Raw genomic sequence first — 7,378 nt, 5'->3', positions numbered from 1 at the left:
TTTTAAAGAAGATTTTTCAGCGAAGCTTTTAACACTGGTTATAGGCCTAATAATAAATTACATCCTTGTTAATAACCAGATTGACCTGAAAATATAAAGAAGACTAGTGCACTAACATGCCAACTAGCAAAGATATTGTTAAAACCTGTTGTCAGGTTATTCAAAGGATGATGAATTTACCATGGAGTAAGTTCCCTATATGCTGCTACAGTACCGTGTATCCGTGCAATATGCTTATGCTGTACATAGTTTATTTATAGTGTTTTTACCAAACATCGTTTAATATCTTAGTATAGTGGTATTGTTCTATAAACAATATAATCCATACTTATTTATTATGTTAAACACAACTCAAAGCAAGAACTTAAATCAGTTTTATCATTTTTGACTCTATTAAAATTATAATTAAAATGTAGTTAAATTCATAAATCACTTCCTACGTTTATTTTTAATGATACAATGTGTCAGTCTTAGATATCGAATTACAAATGTGAATGTTTCAAGCTAAACCGCAAAAATGCAAATCACTTAACTGTGTTTATTTTTCTAACTAATTTGGTGAGCCTAGCTTGTCAATGTTGTGTATACAATTCCAATGAAAGTAATAATTAATTTGTGGCTTGTTTTGGAATCTAAAAGTGCATACACTTCTGCATGCTAACATTTACTATTTCGCTTTAAATATTTTTAGATAAACGAATCAACTCATAAATGTAATAAAATAACTAAACATCTAAATAGAATCATTGTTGTTGTTGATGTTGTTATTGTTAACGTTAAGTTATTTTCTACTTATCAGTTTGATGTTAACAAATTTGGACTGTTAAATGTGTGAATACCAGTGATGAATGCCTCATTCTTTGCAATATTTTGTTATATTTAAGGCAATAAAACTAATTATATTAAAACGTTGATTTAATTACCTTCCACTTTTTACATGGACGTGTGGTTTCTATTATTTTCCACAATGACTTGAAGGAAATCGATTAAAGCAATTCAAAGACTCATGAACAGGGATCAGTATTAATAAACAAAAATTTTTATTTTTATTTTATATGTATATGTGTAAACTTCATAATAGTCCTTTTTATTTAGACTTTGATGGACAGTGTGGTAAACCTTACTAGAGAAAAAAACCACCAGTTAAAAATCATTAATGTTTACGTAATAAATTTCATAAAATTCAAAATCATTCTAAGAATCAGCAATTTTGTCCAACTTTTCGTTTTTATAATATTAATTCGAAGACGCTGTCTTCAAATGTTGAAGTAAGACGATTGGCAATCATCTTTAGCTACTTGAGGTATTCTTAAATTATTCGAATATTTGGTAGTACGTTTAAGAAGACGTGAAATCAATTTCAGTCTGAACAAGTTTAACATTAAATGTGCCATAACACATTTAATTTTTAGTTGTACAGTATACTGCTTTTTTGAACTTATAACATTTCCTACTTTTAAATCCATTGTATTGTTAAAAGAAAATTATGTTGAAGTAAAATACCGAAAAGTACTTGTTTGTACTGCCTCGAATTATTATTCTATTCTTTTGATTCTTAAAGACAGTATTTATCAGATGTGCCTTTTTTATTCTGAAAATTTCTAGATTTAAATGTAACTCAAAATTTGGAATAAGACTATTTTGACAACTGGTTTAGGGGGGGAAATCATTATGTTCCCCCATAGGGGAGAATTTCTATGTTTTTTTTTTTTACTTTTGAAATTCAAACGAAAAGAATTGCTGTTTCACTTGTAGCATACAAACTATCTACAATGGGTGGTGTTTTATAATCATACCGTAGAGGAATTACCTTGTGATCATATTTCTTTTGACAACTGGTTTAGGGGGGGAAATCATTATGTTTCCCCCATAGGGGAGAATTTCTATGTTTTTTTTTTTACTTTTGAAATTCAAACGAAAAGAATTGCTGTTTCACTTGTAGCATACAAACTATCTACAATGGGTGGTGTTTTATAATCATACCGTAGAGGAATTACCTTGTGATCATATTTCAGCATAAACTCATTAAAGCATCACTGAATCCACTTGGTAAGCAGGTTTGTTGTATCAAAGGAACAATTCTTGAATTCTAATGCTAGTGGTTTAAGTACTTTATTATGGCAATCCGATTGTTGTATTCCACAACTAGTTTCAACCTGCTATAGTTCGGCCGCTTAGAAAGCGACCTCCTCCAGCATTGGCTTAGCATTAGCGCGCAGGTCGTTTTCTAAGCGGCCGAACTATAGTAGGTCATCATCAGGTGCGTGCAAGGATGATATTACTTCATATGAAGGTCGTCAGTAACAGTTTTTCACACTTACACAAACACACGACGAATAGCGCACATAGCGCGCACACACATACGGTCGATAAAATAAAACATTGAACTCGACAAGGACCCGTGATGATAATGCGGAAGCTGCGTCTAGACTGTAGGATACACAGCTGGTCAGGTATCACCATCGATGTATAATAACTCGATGTATAATAAAATTTAGATTATTATACATCGATGGGTATCACGCACATTTTCTTATCGCTCGCAGTCCGAAGGCTACTCACATCACAATGAAATTCTTGAATAGTCTTGAGTAGCTTGACGATTTTCTGAAAGTCATGCTTTACTTCCACAAAAATGATCGAATACTTTAGAAAAGTTTTGCTCATTGTTCTTCCAGACAGATACATCTTCCTATAAAAATATTGGTTTACGCTGTATGAAATTATTATGACTACTAGCCTTTCCGAGGCTGTAGATTGCAGATTTTGTAGATTTCAACTATGTGTGGAATAATCTTAGTCTATATTTGTCTCATCCGATAACTAATAATATTTAAGTAAGGAGTACATGATCATATGTACATGAATATATATTCATTACATTGGTGGAACATAGTCTGAGTATAATATGTTTTGTACATTAAATATTAATTAAAATAAAAATAATAATTAGGCCTATTTTAATAATAATAATAATAAATATAATATATATTTTATGTTATGATGCAATTGGATTTTTGCATTTTATGAAGTAACTGCTTAAATTTGTCTTTTTACTGTCACGACAGTAGTAGTAGATAGGGAAATCAAATCAAGATCGTCTAGGTGGAAACATTAATTGAAAGTCAAACGACAAATGACATTCATCTAGTCCATCATCAATCTACACGCCTCAGAATTACATTTCATTTTATAATAATCTATTTTCAAATTATTGTAAGTAAACAATTATTGCAGATTCTTTCATAGATGTTATGCTCACTTTTTACAATCTTATGTAAAGAGGCAGTAATAATGTAGGAAATCTTGTACCAGCTATAACAACTTACAGCCATTTATTCCATACAGGTACATTAGGTTCCATACATGAATGTTATGGCATGTTATAACTCTCGCACATACTTTAAACTGGAAATCTACAAATTAGATATAAGATATTATAGATATAATAGATAACATATCTAGAAATTGGACGGTCAAAATTCTTACAGAAACCTCAAGAGAGAAAATACAAAGGATTTAGTCCTACAGATAGGGTTCATCAAACAGCTGATGGTTGACAGGCAGTGAGGAAGAATATTAAAACAACTTTGCTCAGCCATCAGACAAATACAGATTATGTGCAACAATGGGCTATTAATTAACAGCTGTGTCTAAGGAATATGTCGGCCTTAGTCACTAACAAGACTACAAGATCGTGCCACTCATCCTACACTCATTTCCATTCATACTTGGCTTAAAATACCTACTTTGTATGGTCGCCATTTCATCGAAAAGTATTAAAGTATAAAAAAACGGTAGAATTCAAACCTTGTGGCTAAACTGTCCAACACTAGTCCAGAGAAGGTTGATATTCTTAGATTTAAGGTGAGTATGAGTCCAAATAAAATAAGGGAAGTGTCCAACAGCTGTTAAGATTTGCCAAGAACCTAAGGATGATGGGCTGAGTATAGTGGTTGACGTAAATACAAAATTTAGACGATATATACTCGTAGATAGCAAGTTGTACATTAATTAACAAGGACATTAACTTTCCACACAATAAATGATTGTGTACGACCATTTTTTAAAGTAGCCGTTTCAGTTCAGTTCTTAGAATTGAAAAGCTTCACATAACAACATTGTTTACTTTCATGACAGCATAATTTATCCATAACAACACGGGTAACGGACCAATGAGGTTCAAGGATTGAGAGAGAAGAAGTACAATTTTGTAATATTCGAACTTCAACTAATCAGCTGCTCAGGCCAATTTAATCGTTGGTGCAATTAGTGTTTGGTACAATTTTTCGTTGCATCACTGTCAGTGGCAATGAGAGGTTATAAACGAAAACATAACCTCTCAGAAGTTATGAGTGGTGATTTTTAGTAATTAATACAGTACACTGGTGTAGGTAAAGTAGTGTAGGTCTACGCAATTCGCGTAAATAGTGATAACGACACTCGTAGAAGTTTTTTAAGGCACTCGTAATTTAAATTTTCTACTCGTGTCATTAACACTATCTTTACGCAATCGTTGCGTAAACTATTACACATCATAACGTAGGTCAACGTTTTATAATATTAGTAGGATAAAACTATTTTAATTAGGAACATTCGTACTAAGTTAATGGCGCGCCAGCTGAACACTGGAACCTGTGAGATACGGGTCGAGAGGTTTGACTAGAATCATTATTCATCCTCCCACACCCCCTCACTACCTCAGTCCAGCCTTTATCTTGTATTTCCTCTCAAATTTTCACAAAACATGAACAATTTTTCATATGATAACTTATCATTAATTAGAAATAAAAAATTTAATTCGTATATCGTTCTTGATTCTGCAAAACTATATGAATGACGTAGTATTTATATTTTTAAAGTAATCGAATTACATTTTATTCCAACAAACACTAAGTTGTGTATCATATAATAATAATGGAAATGGAAATTATTCTAAGTATGAAGCGCTGAAAAAACAAAATTAAATTGATAAACAGGAAAAATTTATTATAGGTAAAATCCAACCTTCGAATGAAATGGGGAACGCTGCACCAGTGATCGCAGTTGTAGTATAGTAAAAAAAGTGCTGCCAACTTATTCTCAAGCGTACACGTATTAAATGACACTAAAGGTACACTGTTTTATGATGTTTGGTTGGAATACTTTAGTGCGGCAAAAGTAAGTAAATGTAGCAATTAGCTACTTTGCGGGCTATAATCAGTGAAAGACCCACTTTGTCGGGTAATATTTAGCGTCTCTTTATCAACCTACTTATGAAATATTTAAAAATGCTTAGGTCAATATTAAATATATCTTAGATTCAAGTTTTCATACGATTTGTTTATACAGTTAAGGAAATAACTTGTTCATTTGTAAATCATATTTATTTTACATAGGCTATATATTATATATATAAACAAATTAGTAACATAATTCACGAAACATTGGTATAAAATCGCTGATTTAAATGTGAAAGCATGCGCTTAGAGGAGGGCGGTAATTAGTTGGATATCATTGACATTCGATGATAAATGAACGAGCCTGAGGCAGTGTGATAATGCTTTTCTAAAATGTAATTTGCGAGAAGAGCAAACTCGATTTGCACCACGCTGTTATGAATCATTTGATAATTTTACTGTAACCTACTCTTTATCACGGACATTCTTTGAACGTTGTAAGCATTAAACAAACTGTACGGTTAGTTATAAAATTGAGAAGTAAAATAGGATTTAAAAAATAGTCAACTTAAACTTAAATAATTGGTGTCAGACTGTAAAACATTGTTGGACAAGGATGTGATCTTAAGATAAATAAGAACAAATAAACATATGTAGTGCATGTTAAATGTATCTAACAGTTGCAATACAGTGTACAAGGCCGCGGCAACACTAAACAAAAGTGGTAGCACTGCAATCCCGGCCTACAGAAACTGGTTTTACACTAATTCATAGGGAGCATGAGTGCAATGTTTATGTTTACACGTTTGTTTTACTGTTATCTGTAAATGATGCTGTTATTACAAGTCAATAGACCGGCCAGTGCGACGTTGCCACACACCAACGCCAAGGCATTTGAGGAAGCACTATAAGCTCCCACTCACAATTGCATACATAACCCACTAGGCCTTCTGTTAATGCAACATATGAAACAGATTTAGATTAGTTAGAAAGTTAAAGTTTTTATTTCTTTACGCAGCGAGTACCAAGAAATACATTTACAAAGAGGTTTTGAAATATTTGATTATTTACTTGATTAACTTTATAACTTGAAAATAATTTGCATACACGTTGACGAAGTTCGGAATCACTAAATGTGTACAGCGGTAAAATAAATGTTGGAGTGTTTTACACACTTAAACACACACAGGCACACGACTGCAAGCTTTGTTCTCATTGTGTTGTGATTTACGAGTATTTTCACCCCACAATTCACTTTCAAACAACACCACTATCAGGACTGTTTGAGCGTCTACAAATCAAATACAAATCTCATTATTTAAGAGGTATTTTGTTGTATATTGAATGAGGCCATACAACGCTTGTATCTTTAAAAAATAGTTAAATATCATAGATGGATTCACACTAGGATTCAAACTAATTATGAGAAAGGTAGTAAAAAGCTTCACTCTAAGAAATAATATTACACAACTTATTGTTACAAAAAACTGTTTGCTGATTGGTATTGCTGGTGTCTTTACTTCTAATATACTACAGTTGTCGGGTCTAGTAGGGTCTAGTTTACTATATTTAGGTAGTTATTAAATCAATTTAAATCTCAAGATAGATTAAATGTTTCATAATATATATTTTTTAAACATAATTAGGTAATTTTTAAGTGTGTGTCTAATATATATAGATATTTTGAAAGATGATAAGACAATTTTACTCATGAGATATTTGTCAATATACTGTATAGTATTATTGTCCATACACTGTTAATGTTGGTAGTTCTGTGAATTAACCTCTGTTTCATCACTATTCGTATGGCTATAACCAACCAGCAATTCAACAAGTACCATTTTAATATCCAAGTTTAAGTACCCAAGTTAAAATGTTATCCCAAAAGGTTGAAATGTATGGAAATTATATAAAACCTAAAGTTTTAACATTTTGATTTCAAACCGCGAACAACCATTCTTCTGCAAAATATTACAACTCATAAAATATTGTCGTTTAAAATTGTATATTACTTTGTCAATGTCAGTTAACTAAATCTTAGTTTTGAATACTTTATGGCTGAAATTTCCAAATTACCATTTAAACACCATCGAAATCTATCAAAGTCTGTTACGTTAGAACCATAAATAGTTTGATAACATGAATCGTATTTAATAAGTTGCCATATTCTTTTAAAGCATTTTTAGGCCTAATTAAGCATTGATAATGTCATTTCGGTT

The sequence above is a fragment of the Macrosteles quadrilineatus genome, unplaced genomic scaffold (assembly GCF_028750875.1).
Source record: "Macrosteles quadrilineatus isolate MER2022 unplaced genomic scaffold, UCM_ALF_1.0 Scaffold_5__1_contigs__length_97177068, whole genome shotgun sequence".
NCBI lineage: Eukaryota > Metazoa > Arthropoda > Insecta > Hemiptera > Cicadellidae > Macrosteles > Macrosteles quadrilineatus.
The sequence above is the reverse complement of the archived record's forward strand: the minus strand, read 5'-3'. Positions refer to the sequence as shown.